Here is a 21186-nt window from a genome sequence, read left to right as displayed (position 1 = left end):
TATCATTTGACTGATCCTGAAAACAGTCTAGTGACTTCAACCCTAGACAAGTAGCAATCCTCTCATTCCCCTTAAATCTGCTTAAGTCCTCAAACGTTCCTCATACGTTAAGCTATTCATCCCTGGGACCATTCTCATCAATTTCCTCTGAACACAGGGACGGTACATCCTTCCTGAGATATGGGCCCAAAACCAGGCAAAATACTCTAAAAGTGGCCTGACCAGGACTTTTGGGGTTTAGTGATAGTGTCATTACCTCTGAGCTGGGATGCCTGGTTGGGGGCTGGGAGGGGAACTTGCAGGTGATGGTGTTCCTATGTTCCTGCTGCCCTGGTCCTTCTAGATAGAAGTGGTCGTGTGTTTGGAAGGTACTGTCTGAGGATCTTTGATGAATTTCTGCAGTGCATCTTGTAGGTAGTAGCAGCAGCAGCAATGTGAACTGAATGTCAGTGGAGGAGGGAATGGATGCTTGTGGATATGTTGCCAACCAAGTGGGCTGCATTTTGATTGTTATTGGAGCTGTATCCATCCAGGCAATTGGGAGTATTCCATCACATGTGCCTTGTAGATAGTGGAAAAGTTTTGGAGAGTCAGGACGTTAATTACTTACCACAGTATTCCTAGCCTCTGACCTGTTCTTGTAGCCAAAATGAGGTTTTTGAGTCCAGTTGAGTTTCTGGTCAATAGTAATCCCCAGGATCTTAATAGTGGGGGGATTCAGTGATGGTAACATCATTGACTATCAAGGGGCAGTGGTTAGATTATTTATTGGTGATGGACATAACCTGGCATTTGTGTGGTGTGATATTATCCAGACCTTGTTGCATTTGAATGTAGCATCACGAATTGTGCTGAAAATTGTGCAATCATCCGTGAGCATCCCCACTGCTGACCTTGTTGCACTGAGAATGAAATTTTTGATGTAATTAAGCATCAACTAACTCACTATGTGGTAGCTCCTGTACAGTACAGTGGAGTGAGCTTATCTTCAGCTGAAGACCTTGTGTGGACATCATTCCCCAGTAACTGGCTGCTATAATATAGGCAAGACATGAACACATTGGAGGAACTCAGAGGTTTATAAGAATGGTTCTGGAATAGGAAACCTCCGTTATGAGGAAAGATTTAGAAAAGTTGGGATTATTTTCCTTGGAAAGAATAAGGCTGAACAGAGTTTCAACTGAAGCTTATGGAATCATGAAGGGTTCGGACAGGAGTAGATCGGGAAAAACTGTTCTCAATTGCAAACAGATCAAAAGTCAGAGAACATAGTTTTAAAGCGTTTTGCAAAAGAAGTGGGGGTGAGGCAAGAACAGTGAGTAGTTAGGGTCCGGATCGTGCTGCACTGTATTAGGAGGGCAATGGATGGTTAAACAGAAACAGCTTGCTTCGTCACAACGTTAAAATGTTCAGAGAGCTAGTGCAGACCTGATAGGCTGAATAGCCACTTTTTGTAACATAGCAATTCTGTGAATCTAGAATAATAGTGTTAAGATCGATTCGTGGACAGAAATCCACCTAAAGCTTCTCAGACCCATCATTACAACATTTGCTACCCTTGATCACCTTTTCCTTTCTCATTACGTATGGACCAGTTGCAAACAGGGGAAGTGATGGCCTGGCGATATTATCGCTGAACTGTTACTCCAGAGACCTGGGTTCGAATCCTGCCATGGCAGATGGTAGAATTTGAATTCAATTAAAAATGTGGAATTAAAAATCTAATGATGACCACGAACCTGTTGCTGATTGTCAGGGAAAACACCCATCTGGCTCACTTAAGTCCTTTAGGGAAGGAAACTGCCATGTCGGTGGGCGGCACGGTGGCACAGTGGTTAGCACTGCTGCCTCACAGCGCCAGAGATCCGGGTTCAATTCCCGCCTCAGGCGACTGACTGTGTGGAGTTTGCACGTTCTCCCCGTGTCTGCGTGGGTTTCCTCCGGGTGCTCCGGTTTCCTCCCACAGTCCAAAGATGTGCAGGGTCAGGTGAATTGGCCATACTAAACTGCCCATAGTGTTAGGTAAGGGGTAAATGTAGGGGTATGGGTGGGTTTCGCTTCGGCGGGTCGGTGTGGACTTGTTGGGCCGAAGGGCCTGTTTCCACACTGTAATCTAATCTAATCTAATATGCCATCCTTGCCTGGATTGGCCTTCATGTGACTCCAGACCCACAGGAATGTGGTTGACTCTTAACTGACCAAAGAGCAATCACTGCTGGCCTAGCCAGCGACACCTTTATCGCATGAATGAATTTTAAAAAAGCAATATCTAAACAATCACAGAATACAGGGAGAACTAGCCATTTAGATACAGAACTGACTCAAAGGTAGAAGCCTCCACCACTTCTTCTGGCAGCTCATTCCATACACGTACCACCCTCTGAGTGAACAAGTTGCCCCCTAGGTCTCTTTTATATCTTTCCCCTCTCACCCTAAACCTTTGCCCTCTAGTTCTGGACTCCCCGACCCCAGGGAAAAGACTCTTCCAGCACCACTGATCCAGAATCTGGTTTCCAGCATCTGCAGTCATTGTTTTTACCTCACAGGTAGAAGACAGAGGGTGGTGGTGGTGGAGGGTTGTTTTTCAGACCAGAGGCCTGTGACCAATGGAATGCCACAAGGATCGGTGCTGGGTCCACTACTTTTCGTCATTTATAGAAATGATTTGAATGCGAGCATAAGAGGTATAGTTAGTAAATTTGCAGATGACACCAAAATTGGAGGTGTAGTGGACAGCGAAGAGGGTTACCTCAGATTACAACAGTATCTTAACCAGATGGGCCAATGGGCTGAGAAGTGACAGATGGAGTTTAATTCAGATAAATGTGAGGTGCTGCATTTTGGGAAAGCAAATCTTAGCAGGATTTATACACTTAATGGTAAGGTCCTAGGGAGTGTTGCTGAACAAAGAGTCCTTGGAGTGCAGATTCATAGCTTCCTGAAAGTGGAGTCGCAGGTAGATAGGATAGTGAAGGTGGCGTTTGGTATGCTTTCCTTTGTTGGTCAGAGTATTGAGTACAGGAGTTGGGAGGTCATGTTGCAGCTGTACAGGACATTGGTTAGGCCACTGTCGGAAAGATGTTGTGAAACTTGAAAGGGTTCAGAAAAGATTTACAATGGTTGTTGCCAGGGTTGGAGGATTTGAGCTATAGGGAGAGGCTGAACAGGCTGGGGCTGTTTTCCCTGGAGTGTCGGAGGGTGAGGGGTGACTTTATAGAGGTTTACAAAATTATGAGGGGCATGGATAGGATAAACAGACAAAGTCTTTTCCCTGGGGTCGGGGAGTCCAGAACTAGAGGGCAAAGGTTTAGGGTGAGAGGGGAAAAATATAAAAGAGACCTAGAGGTCAACTTGTTCACTCAGAGGGTGGTACGTGTATGGAATGAGCTGCCAGAAGAAGTGGTGGAGGCTGGTACAATTGCAACATTTAAGAGGCATTTGGATGAGTATATGAATAGGAAGGGTTTGGAGGGATATGGGCCAAGTGCTGGCAGGTGGGACTAGATCAGGTTGGGAAATCTAGTCGGCATGGATGGGTTGGACCGAAGGGTCTGTTTCCATGCTGTACATCTCTATGACTGTATAATTAATTTCTATTTTAACAGAGAATCTTAAGTCGAGATCTACTGATGTAAAGAAGGGTTTATGAGGGATAGTGATTAGTCTTATCCAAAGCCCTTTACGGTTTCAGCATCTCTCTCAGCATTCTGCAGATCACAACATAGTTCTGCTTTGGTTCAATATACAAATTGATGAAATGATTATTTATTATCCATTGTGATCCTGCCAAGCACAAACATGGGATAAGTGATTTTTTAAAAAAAATTAGAAGAACAGATTGTATTTAGAAAAGTCATGAGAGTTCACAAGCAAATTTCTTCAGGGACTCAATCCACATACAAACGTTTAGGGGGTCAGCTCAGTGGCTCTGCTGCAACAGGTTCAAATCCCACATTGACAAATTGTGAAATTTAATTCATTGAACCTGGTCATTTATGAGTTAGCACTGGATAATTATGTGGAATGCTCCTGATGCCTGTAAGGCAACCACGATGGGAATTGAATATTTCCTGACCTATTTTATTTGCATCCCAAACACAAATAAATTCCTGAAAAACAACTTTTTCTCAGCTCTGACCCAACTTCTGGAAGGCAAACTCCAAACTATTATCTTTCCAATCCAATAACATTTCTTTGTTCCCTCCAAAATAGTTCTGGAGCTGCAGAACTATTAAATCTTTATATGTTGTAAAATCGCATTGCTCTCTGAATGGACATCTCCGCTTTCTGACTCAAGACTCACAATCTGAAAATAAATTTGCCTGGGTTAAGGATGACGTGGTAAAAGCGTGCTCTTCCAACCACTGGCTTGGCTGGAACTTTGCTCGTTTACTCAAGGGATGCAATTGGCAGCATAAACTGACAATTCAGGAGCCACGTACCACAGACTTCAGGGGAAAATTAAAAGGGAGGTATCATCACATTGTGAAGGCTACTCAATATGGGCAATAAACAAGGGGCCTAGAATAAAAGCAAATGCCAAAATTGCCATCCTTTGTACATTAATCTGCAGAACTGGTAAGCAGCAGGACAACAATCACGCAACACAAAACAATTTTCCCTTGTGTCAGGGATATGCAAAAATCAACTCAGTGAAGCTGCATGCTCATAGCTTCTTATTGGACTTCCCATACACGATGTGCTCAGTGTATGGTTTGATCTAGTTAGACCAGAATCCAGGGCTTATGCCCGAAACATCAACTCTCCTGCTCCTTGGATGCTGCCTGACCTGCTGTGCTTTTCCAGCACCATATTCTCAAGTTCAGACAAAGAAAGGGATGGTTATGTCTGGGTTCAGCCAACACCCAAACGCCAACACCCTGCCCCCCCCATGCCCCATTTCACATGACTCAAGGTGTGAAAGGATGGCAATGGGATGTGTTGGGTGACCAATGATCTATGTCTGCCACGTTGGGGCAATTGGAGAGTCAACACTCCAGGGTAACACAGCCGGCAACTCTTTTGTGGAAATGGCAGAGTAGAGAACATCATTGCCATCAAGGAGACAAGGCTGAGGGAGAGTTGGGACTGGCAACTAATACTCCCCTGTAAAAAGCTCTTATAACAAGATGGTGGTGTAAGAGACGAGGTGAATGTCACAATCTTGGCCAAAGAGTCAATTACTGGAATGAGGAGGATTGATATCCTAGAACATGTAATTTGAAGGGTGTGTAGGTTAGGTTGATCTTAGATCAAGATAAATGCTCTGCACAACATTGAGGGCCGACGGGCCTGTATTGTGCTCTCGTGTTCTATGTCCTATGCCTCAAATTAGGCCAAATGGAGAGAATTTAAGAACAAAATAAGAGGGGAAATCATTTTGCTAGGAGTGTACTATACAGTCCCCAGGCAAGGTGAGATAGAATGACAGGTAAGTCGGCAAATATCAGATAATTGTGAAAGAATAGGGTGATAATAGGAGGGGATTTCAACTTCCCCAATATTAACTGGAATAAACAAAATGTGAAATGTTTCGTGAGTGAAATTCTTAAAGTGAGTCCAGGAGAGCTTTAAGCTAGAACATAGCAAGTCCTACAAGAGAACTGACAGTGCCAGACCTAATGTTGAGGAACAAAGGCAGGAATGTGATAGTTGTGGCATTGGTGATGATAACTCAGTAAAATATAACTATGGACAAAATTGGACCAGAGATAAATCAGGTGTGAGTGTGAGTGCGAGTGCGAGTGCGAGAGGCTAACTTTAATACGATAAAACATGATCTGGCCAAAGTGGACTGGGACTTGCAGGAAAATCCACATCAGAGCAGTGGGAGTCATCCAAAAAAAGGTAATAGTGTGAGTACAAGGCCAATGTGCTCCCATGAATGTGAAGGGACTAACAAGCAGAGAGAAGTCTGTATGTCAAGCGATGGATAGGACTGGATGAGGAAAAAAGACAGTTACAGTAGGATGTCAAAAGTTCAAAAACGTGAATGCCACAGAGTATAGAACATATTGGGGTGGGGGGTGCAAGTCAATAACCAGAGAAAAAGCAGGACTCTTGAAGGGCAAACTGAAAGGAGCTGGGGTAATAGTTGAGCGAGTTTTGAGAAGATTTGCAGCTCAGATTGAGTTTCTGGATGTAGGTTTGCTCGCTGAGCTGGAAGGTTCATTTTCAGTAATAGCTGAGATTTGAAATGAATAGTTTACATCTATGTTCATAGAAGAGATCAGCAGGGATCTATAATGAGGTGGTGATGGTTTTAGCAGACTTGAAAGTGGATAATTCCCCAGGTTCAGATGAGATGTATCCAAGGCTCCTCTGGGAGACATAAAGCAGAGATACCAGGGGCTCTGACATTAATGTTCAAATCGTCTCTGACCACAGGTGGAGTGCCAGGGGACTTAAAGATGGTGAGTGTGATACCAGTATTCAGAAGGGAGGTAGGGGCAAACCAAGTAGCTACAGGTCAGTGAGTTTGGCATCAGTTGGAGCAAAACCATTAGAAAGCAGAACTAATCACCACATGGAGAGACCAGGGTTAATGAAGGATAGTCAATATGTTTTTGTCAGAGGGAATTCATAGCTAACCAATTTGATTGAATTTTTTGAGGAAGTGACTAAGTGTGTAGATGAGTGAAGTGCAGCAGACGTAGTCTACCTGGACTTAAGTAAGGTGTGTGACAATGTTTCACATGACAGACTGATTAAGAAACAAAGGGCCCATGGGATTCAGGGTAATTTGGCAAACTGGATCCAAAATTGGCTTAGTGGCAGGAAGAAGGGAGTGATAGTCAAAGGGTTTTTTGTGACTGGAAACCAGTGTCCAGTGAAGTAGCACAGAGTTCGGTGCCAGTTCCCTTGCTATTTGTTGTGTGTACATGAATGATCTAAACACAAATGTAGGAGGTACAATCAGTATGCTGACAGATGATATGGAAATTGGGGTGCAGATAGCGAGGAAGAAAACCTTAAACTGCAGCATGACAGAAGGGTTGGTCAGATGGACTGAACAATGACAATTGGAATTTAATCTTGAAAATTGAGAGATGATACATTTTACGATGAGTAACAAGGCAAGGGAGTAAATATTGGTTGGTAGGAGCCTAGGGAGTATAGAGGATCAGAGGGACCTTGATGTGCATGTCCATAAGATATAGGAGCAAAATTAGGCTATTCGGCCCATCAAGCCTGCTCCACCATTTAATAATGGCTGATACATTTCCCAGCTCTATTCTCCCGCCTTCTCCCTGTAACCTTTGATCCCTTTACTAATCAAGAACCTTTGTTTTAAATGCACTCAATGACTCAATTAACCTCCACAGCCTTCTGCAGCAATGAGTCCCCCAGAGTCACTATCCTCTGGCTGAAGAGATTCCTCCTCATCTCAGTTCTAAAAGGCTTGTCCCTTCACTCTGAGGCTATGCTCTTGGGTCCTAGTCTCGCCCAGTAGTGGAAATATCTTCTCCATGTCCATTCTATCTAGGCCTCTCAGTATTCCTTAAGTTTCAATCAGATTCCCCTCTCATCCTTCAAAACTCCACTGAGTATGGACCTGGAGTCCTCAACCGTTCCTCATATGACAAACCCTTCACCCTGGGATCGTTCTTGTAAACCTCCTCTGGATCAACTCCAATGACAGCACATCCTTCCTTAGAAATGGGGCCCAAAATTGCTCAATATTCCAAATACAGAACTGACCAGAGCATTGTATAGCCTTACCAGTACATCTCTGCTCTTGTATTTTAGCCCTCTCTATGTCCATAGATCCTCAAGGCTGCAAGGCAAGGTGAAGACGACATATAGGCTACTTGCCTTAAAATACAAGAGTAAAGTAAAAAAAAAAATCACACAACACCAGGTTATAGTCCAACAGGCTTAATTGGAAGCACACTAGCTTTCGGAGCGACGCTCCTTCATCAGGTGATTGTGGAGGGCTCGATCGTAACACAGAATTTATAGCAAAGAATTTATAGCAAATTTTTGTAAATTTTTGCTATAAATTCTGTGTTACGATCAAGCCCTCCACTATCACCTGATGAAGGAGCATCGCTCCGAAAGCTAGTGTGCTTCCAATTAAACCTGTTGGACTATAACCTGGTGTTGTGTACACCCCAGTCCAACACCGGCAGCTCCAAATCAAGAGTAAAGTAGTTATGGTAGAGCTGTATATAATGTTAGTTAGGCCCTAACTGGAGTACTGTGGGAAGTTCAGGTCACCACACTATAGGAAGGATGTGATAGCATTGGAGAGGGTGTAGAAGACATTCACCAGGATATTGCCTGTGCTGAAGCAATTCAACACTGACAGAGAGTGGATGGATTGGCGGCGTTTTCCTTAGAGCAAAGAAGACTGAATGGGAAAGAGTGGAGGGAAAATCTGGTTGAGGTGTACAAACGTGACAAACAGAAACCCACCCAACTCAGTAGAAGGATCAATAACCAGGGAGCACAGTTTTAAGGCAAGGAGCAGGAAGGTGATAGTGGACTTGTGAGAATGTTTTGTCACCCAGAGGTTAGGTGGTATCTGGAACTCACCACATGAAAGGATAGTAGAGGTAGGAACCCTCAAGACGTTTATTAAGTTAGCGATTTTTGAGAAGATTTGTAGCTCAGGTTGGTGATAAGTCTGTAAGCTGGCTCGCTGAGCTTGAAGGTTCATTTTCAGACATTTTATCACCATACTTTGGGTAACAACATTGGTGAGAGTCTCCGGTGAAGCACTGGTGGTATGTCCCACCTCTCTATTTATAGGTCTTGGTTTTTTTTTTAAGATGGGTGATGTCATTTCCAGTTTTTTTTCAAGGGAAGGTAGATAGGGTCTAAATTGATGGAGGTCGGTTAGAATACCATGCCTCTCAGAATTCTCATGTGTGTCTTTGTTTCGCCTGTCCCAGGATGTGTGTGTTGTCCCAGTCAAGGTAGTGATGTGGGACATACAACCAGCACTTCACTGGAGACTATCACTGATGATGTCACCCAGTATGGTGATGAAACATCTGAAAACAAACCTTCAAGATGATCATTTGAAATGCCATTGTGTGCAAGTCCAAGGGCCAAGTGCCAGAAAATGGATTAGAATAGATGGATGTTTGATGACCTGTGTAGACACAATGTGCTGAAGGGCCTCTTTGTGTGCTGTAAACATTTATGACTCTCTACAATACACCTTGCCTTCTGCACGGCAAAGTGCCTTTTATCATTACCTTGGTTTTCATAGAATGCTTCTGGATAGTTGATTGCATGTTACTAATACAGTTAGGAACAAAAAAAAACCGCAGATGCTGGAATCCAAAAACGACAGGCAGCATCAGCGGGTAGAGAAGTTGCCATTTCGGGTGTAAGTCCTGAGGAAGGGTTAAACTTGAAATGTCGACTTCTCCACCTACTGATGCTGCCGGGCTTGCTGTGTCTTTGGCCTGCTAACCCTTGCAAAAGCTCCCCACTATTACTCTGTGCAAACATATGCTCTGTATCAGGAACATGCAGGAGGCTGAAAGACTGTTTTGAACTGTCCCTTCCCAACATGTCCGGGAGTGAACCTGCAATCTCTCGCTAATATGACAGCAGTCCAATGGGTTGTTAGGACTACAGCCACTGTAGCTGTAAAGATCTTCGCCAGAGGCTTGGAGAGGAGATCACAGTGGAGGAGTGAATTTTGTCCGGGAATAGGGCAAGCCTTGAGGCAGAGTTGTGGGACTGATGAATCCTGGGCTGAGTTAAGACGGCAGTCAGGCTGAAGAATTGCTGATGCTCCATGTGGAATCAAAACAGGAGCAGACAGCAACGTGGGAGCAAAGCGAGCAGGGAATTGGAAGGCAGTGTTGAGGGAGGGAACAACGACCAGCCCTGAGGAGCTGAGAGAACCACCTCACAAGCCATAATTTCCCCAGATCAATAAAAAAAATGACAAACATTTCACTGAGAGAAAAAGCAACCGATTACCCCATGAGTATCTTTTGGCAGCTGCTTTGACATCATTGCAACATTAATTATGACATTTTACGCCTCAGCCAACAAATCTGTCAGGAGTAGTACAAGTCTTTCTCTGAGGCGGAACGTTTTTTTAAAAAGGGGCCTTATTGCCTTTAGTCAAGACCATCTTCAGCATCCTACGTTTAAGATTCTGCACTAATGAACCACTAATGAACTGTCAGTTCAATAAGAGTTCTCTGTAATTCTCTGATTCGTTTCAGCAAATGGACAGTTTGATCTGTCACACATTCAAATGAATAGTGTCAGGAAGTTGCCAAGGACTTTTTGGAGCTGTGTCTGCAGCAGACACTGAATCTGCATGTCCTTCAGATGAGCACTGGGTTGAGGCCAAAAGCACATCATACCACACCCTCCCCACCCACTCCTCCCACAGGACAGGGAGAAGGGACTAATCTTGCACACCATAGCTATAGCAGCAGCAACAGCCTGCATTTATACAACACCTTTATAAATCATGAGGATCTCCTCAGAGTAGATGGGCAATAGCTGTTCCCATTGACAGAACAATTGAGAACGAGCAGACACAGATTTAATGTAACTGGTCTAGGAAGCAGTGGCGGCATGAGGAGAAACCTTGTTCAGGTCCACAGAACACTGCCTGAGAATGTGGTGGAGACAGGTTGAGTCGAAGCATTTAACAGGGAATTGGATTATCTGAAAAGAGAGAATGGCATGGGGAGAAGGCAGGAGAAAGGCACGAGGTGAATTATTGTTTTGGAAAGTCAGCACAGAAAGAATGAGCATAGTGGCCTCCTCCTGTTTTGTAACTGAAATGGCACCAGATTACAGCAACATATCCACACCTCACTATATTGTCACTAGTACTTATGAAAATAAGTTGCTGTTGTACTCTAACCATCCAATGATTTTGTGACTTAATGTATTAAAGTCTACCAAGGTTCTTCACAGGGGCAATATGAGCTACATAAGGAGATATTAGGTCAGATGAGTAAACGTTTAGCCAAAAAAAGGTACAATTGTAAATGTGCGTGAAATTAGGGAAGTGAGGGCAAAGAGATTTCATGAGGAGATCGGAGTGCTTAACACCTTCTCAACTGCACGCACGGCCAACAAAGGCAGAGTAATTAAAATCAGAGCTGTACAAGAGGTCTGAAATGAGAGGAGCAGAGATCTAAATGGTTTGAGGAAAATGACAGAGATGTGGAGGAATGAGACCCATAGAGTAATTTTAGAACAACGACATTGCTGAGAGGTAGTATGTAGATGATAAATGGGAGAGGACCAAAGTTACACTCTTGGGGAGGAGTTGGGTCAGGGAAGGGAAGAGATTACTTACACTTTTAAAAAACATGTTTCCTAACCCACCACAGGGCATCGCAAAACATTTCACAGCCTTTTTGTGGTGCAGTCACTGTTATAATGTAGGAAACGATGCAGCCAATTTGTCTGCAGCAAGATCCCCACAAACAGCAGTATGACCATGACCAGATAATCTATGGATTTTTTGGCAAGAGACACAAGAGGAGTACCATGCAATTACAGCCCTCTCATGACAGAATTGAGTTGCTGTCTATTTTATTTACCTCAGAGTAATGCAGAAATAGCTCTATGTTCAAACACAGTCTATTTACAAGACTTAAAAACATAGAATCATTGAGTCATATAGCACAGAACCAAATCCTTTTGTCCAACCCATCCACACCAAACAATCCCAAACTAAACTAGTCCCACCTGCCTGCTCCTGGCCCATATCCCTCCAAACCTTTCCTATTCATGTACTTATCCAAATGTCTTTTGAAACGTTGATATTATACCAGCATCCACCACTTCCCCAGAAAGTTCATTCTACACGCAAAACAGCCTCTGTAAAAAAATTGCCCCTCATGTCTTTTTTAAATCCCTCTCCTCTCACCTTAAAAATGTGCCCTCAGTCTTGAAATCCCCATCCTAGGGAAAAGAGAACTACCATTAACCCTTTCTATACACCTCATGATTTTACAAACCCTTAGAGGTCATTTCTTAACCTCCTACTTTCCAGTGAAAAAAAAGTCCCAGCCTTTCATTATAACTCATACCTTCCATACCTGGCAACACCCTTAAGTCTTTTCTGAAGCCTCATTCGCTTAATAGTATCTTTCCTATAATAGGGCAACCATAACTGGACACAATATTCCAGAAGAACCTCACCAGTGTCTTGTACAAACTCAATATGACTTCCCAACTCCTATACTCAAAGGACTGTGCAGTGAAGGCAAATGTGCTAACCCCTTTTCTTAATCCCCATGTCTATATGTGAAGCAAACTTCAAAGAGCTATGTACCCCTACATCCTAGAATTTTTGAAAACTTTCAATATACATGCCATCATTAGCTAGGAGTAGGAAGTCTAGACTCTCCCTAAAATTTTCACTCGTAGTCAAGAGACACTTTACTTACTAACCTCATCCACAGACTAAAGAAATCATGCACAGTCAAAAGATCAGACAAGCTTAATCAAGCATTACAATGCCATCCCCACCCGCCAGACAGAAGTGGAGAAGCTTTAGAGGAAGTTGGTGCCATTAGCCACATCAATGGCTGCAGATGGTCAAGAAAGATGAGGAGGGGTAGATTGCAGTTCTGTGTGACTGTGTGGCAAGGCAATCTCAGAAACACAGCTGAGGGTGACTGCTGTGTGGTCTCATGCACACAGTCAGTGGATGAACTGCATGAGTGAAGCAATGGACAGAGAGGTGTCAACCATGGCAGGTCATTGTTCCTTCTCATATCAGCCATATAAGATACAAACAATCAACCAACCAACCAACAGGGTTTCCCAGCACTCTGCCCCTATGGGAAACACACCACTGAGCCAGCAGCGCCAATGTCAGATTACAGACTTAGAAATTATATTTTATATTCCATTAGTCCCTGTTTACATCCAATAAAAGTTGACTTTTGCCGGTCCAGAAATGGAGTAATTAATTTTAACTAGAGCCTGCCCTCTGGCTGAATACTGTTTTGTCTCCGAGGCAACCGGGTCTCCTCAAATGTATCTTAATATTCCCCACAGGTTTATTGCTTAATATTGTGATGGGCTGTGAACATAACATATGGAACACATAAAGTTTATTAATGCCTAAATTTGATTAGACAAGTCAGATGACTAGCAACCTGCCAAAGGAATTTCAACAATAATGTACTTTTGGATACATGATCATTATTTACAGTGTGCACTGACAGTCAGGGTATCAGAAAACTTTTCACAAACCTTTAAAACCAAAAAAGGCACAGGAATCTCCTGAGAGGAGCCTGACATTTATTTTGTCTTAATTTCTGATTAATCTAGCCATCTGTTCATGGTTTTAAGATTGTGGTAAGTCTGGTGATTCCAGAACACGAACTGCACCATTCCCCTCCCACCCCCACTTCCTTCCCCACCTCCAGTAGCTATGTGTTTGGTACACTTGCCTTTATTAGTCAGTGCATTGAGTATAGGAGCTGGGAGGTCATGTTGCGGCTGCATAGGACACTGGTTAGGCCACTTTTGGAATGCCTGCTTTCAAGTCTGGTCTCCCTGCTGTAGGAAAGATGTTGTTATACTTGCAAGGGTGAAGAAAACATTCACAAGGTGTTGCCAGAGTTGGAGGGTTTGAGATATAGAGAGAGGCTGAATAGGCCAGGGCTATTTTCCCTAGAGCATTAAAGGTTGAGAAGTTACAGAAATTATAAAGTCATGAGGGACATGGATAGGGTGAATTGCCAACATCTTTTTCCCAGGGTAGGGGAGTCCAAAACTAGAGAGCATAGGTTTAAGGTGTGAGAGAGAGAGGAAAGATTTAAAATGAACTTAAGGAGCAACCTTTTCATGTAGAGGGTGGAGTATGTACAGAATGAGCTGCCAGAGGAAATGCTAGACTCTGGTACAATTACAACATTTAAAAGGCATCTGGATGGGTATATGAATAGGAAGGGTTGAGAGGGATAGGGGCCAAATGGGACTAGATTAATTGAGGATATCTGGCCGGCATGGACGAATTGGACCGAAGGGTCTTTCCTGTGCTGTACGACTGCATGACTCTTTGAGGATGTCATCCAGTGAAATGCGTGAGGGTCACTATTGCCAATGCTTACCCAGGTGGTAGAGGCTTCCACTTGGCCTCAGTTTGAAACAAACTCATTGCCTGTGGCCTGTTAACACGAATCAAAGCTATTTTCTCCAACATGTCAAGGTGGGAGAGTGAGACTGTTGGAAAATGTAAAGCCTGTGGCTTCTGACCATTTCTTGGTGCGCACACCAATTCTGGCATTGTCACCAAATGGCAGAACAGAGAGGCTCATAAAGTTAAGCCTTTCATTCCTACGATCATTCTCGTGAACCTCCTCTGGACTTGCTCCAGGGCCAATACATCCTTCCTGAGGTATGGGGCCGGAAATTGCTCACAGTATTCTGACCAGAGCCTTATAAACCTCCAGAAGAGCATCCCTGCTTTTATATTCTAGTCCTCTTGAGATGAATAACAACATTGTATTTGCCTTCCTAACTACTGACTCAACCTGCAAGTTTATCTTAACAGAATCCGGAACTAGGATGCCCAAGTCCCTTTGCACCTCAGATTTCTGAATTTTCTCCCCATCTAGAAAATAGTCCATATCTCTGTTCTGCCGACCAAAACGCATGACCTCACACTTTCCAATGTTGTACTCCATCTGCCACTTCTTTGCCCCCTCTTCTAAATCCTTCTGCAGCCTGCCCGCCTCTTCAATACTACTTGATAGTGTCAAGTCACTTTCAAAACATTGCTCTTAAAATACTAGTCCCCTGTGAGTTTAAATGAAAGAAGGCAGATCCCCGAGAGACTCTCACTAGGGCTCCTCCACTTTAATTTGCACATGAGAACATATTAAATTGACTTATCCCAATGCAGGCACTGCCTGTGAAATCCAGGTGCATAAGACTGATATGAATCTCCCACTCCATGGTTTGCAGTCCCAGTGACAGAGATGTCTGTTTTTAGTCTCACTCCCCAAAAGAACAATCTGCATTGAAAAGGAGGGACGTCCATTGGAAAAGATAGGGCCGCTTCCACTGGTCAGGTGAAGGGATATGATGTGATGAAGGCAGCCATCCAGAAACAATAATTGGTGCCGTCCAGTACATCCCGAGTATCTAGCGATGCAGATTCTGAAGCATAGCTCACATGAGGGAAATAAAATTAGATGGGAAAAAACACAGACTGCGTTGGAATATCATTCCATTTTAATTTGAAGTTGACCGATTAAAACAAAAAGCTCAGAATCAAGTACAGTTGAAGCATGATCTGAAAAGGGGTCAGGGGTTAAGAGGAATGTTCCTGGGAATTGTGGGAAGCTGGCTGTGAGTGGAGATATGACCGAGAAAGAAATAAGAGCAGGACTGGCACACTTATAAAGCACCTTGTCTGTCCTAAGGATGTCCCAGGTGCTTAAAGTTGATACTGCACATTAGTAATGTAGTCATAGAGACCTACAGCATGGAAACAGACCCTTCAGTCCAAGACGATCACTAGACTGGTTCCATTTGCCTGCATTAGGCCCATATCCCTTTAAACCTTTCCTATTCCTGATGAAGGGCTCATGCCTGAAACATCGATTTTCCTACTCCTCAGATGCGGCCTGGTCCGCTGAGCTTTGCCAGCTCCACACTTTTCGATTTGATCGCCAGCATCTGCAGTCCTCACCTTCTCCTATTCATGTACCCATCTAAATGTCGTTTAAATGTTGTAACCGGGTCACAGTTTTCAATTCACAATCATTTTAGACTGAACACGGGGTGAACTACCATTTGAAAGCTTCCAAATCTTCATTTGGAATGAAGAGGTACCCACAATTCCAGTTAAGTCAAAGCTAAAAATAGACCTAGTTTATGACCTTTAGAAACCTTTCACTCCGCAGTACAGTCCATGACTTGGATTTATAGTTGCAGATACACAAGATGATGTCCAATGTTGTTGTAAATGAAGAAATGAGGCAACCATTCATGCACAGCAGGGCCCCACAAACAGCAACATGATAATGACCAGATCATCTGTATTTAGTGACTTTGGAGTAAATATTGACCAGGCTGCCAGGGATAAACTGGCTGCTCATCTTTAAAATAGTGCCCTGGGATCTTTGACATCCACTTGAGAGAGCAGACAGGGCCCCAGTTTAACAACTCATCCAGAAGATGGCTTAAAGCCTGCGAAGGCTGTGCGCGTATTTCTTTACAATATCTATAGTTGGCCATCTCCTCTTATGGCTATTGTCCTACTAAGCCTGCCGTGAATACCCCATGGCCTTCACTCAAAAAGGAGGGAAACCCAGGACAGTCGCTGACTTGTGTCAAGACTCAACGGGCTGAGGCATTGAGAATGTGTCAGACTCGATTCTTTTCCCACTGTGTGCCTGTGAATGGGAACCAGGCAGGAAATCTCCACTGTGACACCAGAAAGAAAAAACGGCAAAGTTTTTGTAAATTGTTCATTGCTCCCCCAAGTAAAAGGAATTTTGTTTTGGAAAAGGGCTCAGCCTGAAAGAACATTTCATCCGGGACAAAGCCTATTATTGGTGATGGAGGGGAGGCTGAAAAGGAGAGTGGCTGGCAGTGCTGTAGGAATGGAGACGGTGCAGGTATTTAGAAAAGTGAGCAGAAACACTCAAATGAACTGTGGTCTTGGTGCCTCAGGATGAAACCAAGGTAACTTGCAGTCCTGGGTTACTGATTCTGGACTCATCAAGGCTCGGTATTAAATCCCTTCTTGTTGACAAGTGTATTTAACACTTGCTGCCCCTTCTACATACCGCCCCCACCCTGTCCTTCGGCATCACCCCCCCCCCCAGTTAAGATCATTCACTCAGGTAAACTATCAGTTTTGTTTCCAGGCCCACTCATATCATGTGGCCTGTGGCCAATTCTTCATTTATTGTCTCATCACCTTTCCTCGCTTCTCAACCATAGCAACCAACACACCTATGGATGGACAAGGATAGCTATTTATGAAGAACTTGCACGCGTGCAGCACCTTTCACTGCCTCAGGATGTTCCAAAGTACTTTTGAAGAGCAGTCGTGGTTATAAAAGGCAGGGAAAGGAGCTGTCAATTTTAGTGCACAGCAAGTTCCCACAAACAGCATTTTGATCATTACCAGCTGGTGATGATGGTCAAACAGTGACCAAGGTCCTGGCAGAAATCCTGCTCTGGGGCTCTTTTCACTCGAAAGAGGGATGGACCTTATTGAGGTTTATAAAATTGTGAGGGGTACAGAGAAGGTGAATAGCAAAGTTTGCTTTTCCCCCAAGGTGGGGGATTTCAAGGCTAGGGGGCATATTTGTAAGGTGAAAAGAAAAACATTCAATGAGGGGCTATTTTTTAAACACAGAGGATGGTTCATGTGTGGAATGAACTGTCAGAGGAAGTGGTGCATGCAGTTGCAGTTACAGTTACAACATTTAAAAGACATTTGGATAAGTCCATGATTAGGAAGGATTAGGAGGGATGTGAGCCAGGAGCAGGCAGGTGGGGCTAGTTCAGTTTGGGATTATGGTTAGCATGGACTGGTTGGACCAAAGGGTCTGTTTCCATGCTGTATGACTCTATGAATAGTACCATGGAGATTCTGGAGTCCACCTGAGAAGGCAACTAGAACCTTGGGTTGACATCTCGACTGAAAGACGGCACCTCTTACATTGCAGTGTTCCCTCAGTGATGACATGGGGGTGTCAGCCTGGATTATACAGTCAGGTGTCTGGGGAGGTTTGGATACAGCAATACTGACCCTGGGAAGTGGAATTGTGACCAACTGAACCACAGCTGATGAATTCAGGAACCACAGAGGTAGCCCTGGGCGCATCACCAAGTCTAATATTTGAACAAAGAATAAGTTCAGAAATATATCTAACCCTTTCCAGAAAGAGTAAAGAAATGTACACATGGGCAACCATCATATCTTGAGAGAGTTTATATAAACTTTGTGGGGTGTATCTGCTTCCCTCAACTTCAAAATCAGTGTATGCTCGAGTTCTTTCGACATGTTCCTTCCCCTCTCCCCACCCCCTTGCCCGTCAAACAACAGAGATAATGCTCCAAACAGTTTCTGTGTGGTGTATGTCTTGGATGGGGGATGGGATAAGCAGGAGAAAGCTCACTCAGTGCTGCTTCATCCACAGCCTGACCTCTGCAGGTCACCAAGAGAATCACACACAAATCAGAGTGCTCCAACCTCCAGCCCCTGACTCCCAAACACACAAGAAACTTGCGCAACTACCGAGAAATCCATTCCCTCCCCGATTTTAACGAATTGCACAAATTGGAATAACAGTCTGAAACAAATGGACAAAAAGGCCCCTCGGGTGGAGTCTCGATCTAACTCTACTGAATTTAAAGAAAATTCAAAGCCGAGCATTGTCTGAATTGAACACTATCTTTTTTTATCTGTGGTTATAAACAAATCACGGTTAATTTTCTGAGAAGGGAGTGGTATGGCTGAGTTGAATGATTGCAGGTTACATTCAAGTTTGAACGAGTTTAAAAGGAACGTGCCTAGCAAGTATCCTTGCAATCAGAGTAAGTGTCACTAAATTGTCTAATAAAAAAGGTGCCCAACACAGCTCCAAATAACTGGGCAAAACTTTACAGTCACAGACACAATTTTCTGATTCGTGACAACACGCTAGAGCCACTTGTTCTGTGGTTAACTCTTCACTTCCCGACTGTGACTACTGAGATTTGAAACCTATACGTTTAAAAATGACAAGTCTATGATCCTAGGCAGCTCCTGAAATATATTGACAAAAAAAAACCTCAAGCCTTTGTGAGCCAGAATCCTTAAAAACTCACAGTTTCACTGAAGGCATTGCACAGTGATTCACCTACTGCACAGCTCTGTACTGCTGTTTAAAATCAAGTATGCTAACAAACTACTCTTTGTCCGTGCTGAGGAATCCTCTCTGTTCCCACCAACCTATGAGCAGAGGTTGCCATGGATTCACTCCACGTCTATTTGCCACACAAGTGATCAAAGGGCACAGACAACCCAAGACACAAAAAAAAACTTGCCAGACTTCCTACTGGTCGCCCACTAATTAACTGACAGAGACTTAGGCCAGTGCTTTCATTCACTTGCTGCAGTTAGGCAGAAACATGTCCAGCACCCTGCAAAAGTAACGAGACAGCATCGAAGTTACAAAGCTTTCAGACAGGACAGAGAGCTGAACCACAGCACCACTTGATTACAATAACCGTACCTGCTTCATCTTCAGAAACCCATTATCCACAGTGCACAGAGAAGTCTGCTGTCACAATCAAACAGAACTTGGCGCAGGGGGCCAGGGTTAAATCCATTCACTTCCCTCCACCCACATACAGGCAGGGATGTAGCAGCTTCTCACATTCTTTGTGCAAACTTTGTGCTGCTCCCTACTAATCGCCTGGATGGTCCTGCAATCTCTCCCTCTGGGCTGGGAGAAATAAGTTAGGAGGAGGGGGACATCTCTGGCCGCTTCTTTCGTTTGAAACCCAGACTCTGATCAGTTGCAGGGAGCTAGAAGAGGCTGTGATCAAACCTCGCCAATCAGAGGCAAGGGGCGGAGGCTCGCCTTCGACTCCCGGATTCGGGAAGGTTTTATAAGTATTTCAAGATAAAGGGCCACTGAGATCAAAGGCACGAGCTGGCAAAAGAGGAGGGGATATGCTAAGTTGCTGTATCTCTTGGTTTAGGCTGAGCTGCCTTTCAAAAGGCATCCCCCAGAATGAACAGTAAAACCAGACGAGCCTGTGGCAAAACTTTTGTGTTCTGCGGTTGTCTGTCAAGTGATGAACATGGGCTGAGATGTCTGCGGAGGCCTGTTGGGAAGCGTAACATGGGCTTTCCTGTACTTTTCCTGTCTCCAACTCCCTTGTTTAAGCTCAGCAGGTAAATGGTTATAGCAGGTGGCTGTACCGTGCAGACACAACTCGACCGCACTCTTGCCATCCCAGGTCGCAAAATGAATGCAGTCAGCCGTTTACAATTATAAGCAGTCACTCCTCACACACACAAAAAAAGACAAAATATGAGTGAAGTTTGCATTTGGGATACGCACTCCATCTTGAAAAGAGGTGAACAAACTTGCATTAACGTAGTGCCTTTCCAGATTTTTAAAGAACTTTAAAGGGAATGGAATATTTAGGAAGTGCAGACAGCTTTCTAATGTATGAGGCTTTGCAAATACTTCTTACCCAGCAGGTTTCTACAAACAGGATTGAGTTAAGCACCAGATAAACTTTTTCTGTTCCCCAAGTGCACTGGTGGATAGGTAATTGTATGGAAGACACTAGAGAAATGAATGTTCTTGCTGCAGCTAAGCAGCTATATTCAATTCTCTGCAAAACACTTCAGTTAAGGAGGCAACATCAAACTGGCAAAGCTTTCACATAGGACAGAGGGCTGGACCACAGCACCACATGATTACAATAATCGTACCTGCTTCATCTTCAGAAACCCATTATCCATAGTGCACAGAGAAGTCACAATCAAACAGAACTTGGTGCAGGGGGACAGGGTTCAATCCATTCCCTTCCCTCCACCCACATACAGGCAGGGATGTAGCAGCTTCTCACATTCTTTGTTCAAACTTTGTGCTGCTCCCTACTAATCGCCTGGATGGTACTGCAATCCCTCCCTCTGGGCTGGGAGAATAGGGTAGTTCAACCAGCGTGGGATGATAGTGCCTTGGTTTAATGTCTCAACCATGTTGCAGCACCCGTGGCACTGCTGAAGACCCCCGGTAAAGTACTGAGAGTGTCTATGTGCTGGTGTTTCTGGAGCCGAGACTTGGACCAATGCTCAGAGGTGAGCGAGCGATCACTATCAGTCAGAACATCAGTTGTTGTAATCATTAGGAATCACCGGTGTAACTTGGCTGACCAATAACTAGTTGGATAGGTGGATGCAATGTGCAGTCAGAGGAATAATTATAGATTCGCAAAGACAAACGTACCCCTTGATTTGCACACGAGACTGCCAGTCTGTTGTTTGCTCCTTGGCCTATAAAATCTGTGAGCACTTTTGACATAACCACTATAAATAATCTTTTCCTAATGTGTCTTTGAAAAAAGAAATGAATTCACAAAAGTGCTTAAAGGGCACATCAGTATATTTTTATTTCCTTGCCCATTACACCACTTTTCTGCAAATCACGGATTCATGTTTGGATATAATCCCATAGGCATCGATCCCCCTAGATGACAGCT

The 21186-nt window shown here is 43.9% G+C and overlaps 1 protein-coding gene across 5 annotated transcripts in view; it reads right to left on the bottom strand.

The window, feature by feature from the left end:
- The window catches only part of mid1 (midline 1), a 375699-nt gene that overhangs the window by 173869 nt on the left and 180644 nt on the right, over positions 1-21186 (bottom strand). Inside the window, exon 1 of one of the 5 annotated variants that reach the window (XM_087992997.1) lies at positions 19200-19441. The exons of the other annotated variants lie outside the window; for them this stretch is intronic. The gene's annotated coding sequence lies outside the window, so the exon portion shown is untranslated. Of the gene's footprint in view, positions 1-19199; positions 19442-21186 lie in introns of those variants that run through there. 5 annotated transcript variants of the gene reach the window in all.

The sequence above is a fragment of the Chiloscyllium plagiosum genome, unplaced genomic scaffold, assembly GCF_037043375.1.
Source record: "Chiloscyllium plagiosum isolate Xiang-an unplaced genomic scaffold, Cpla_swu_hap1 HiC_scaffold_12, whole genome shotgun sequence".
Taxonomy (NCBI): Eukaryota; Metazoa; Chordata; class Chondrichthyes; order Orectolobiformes; family Hemiscylliidae; genus Chiloscyllium; species Chiloscyllium plagiosum.
The sequence above is the reverse complement of the archived record's forward strand: the minus strand, read 5'-3'. Positions and strand labels throughout refer to the sequence as shown.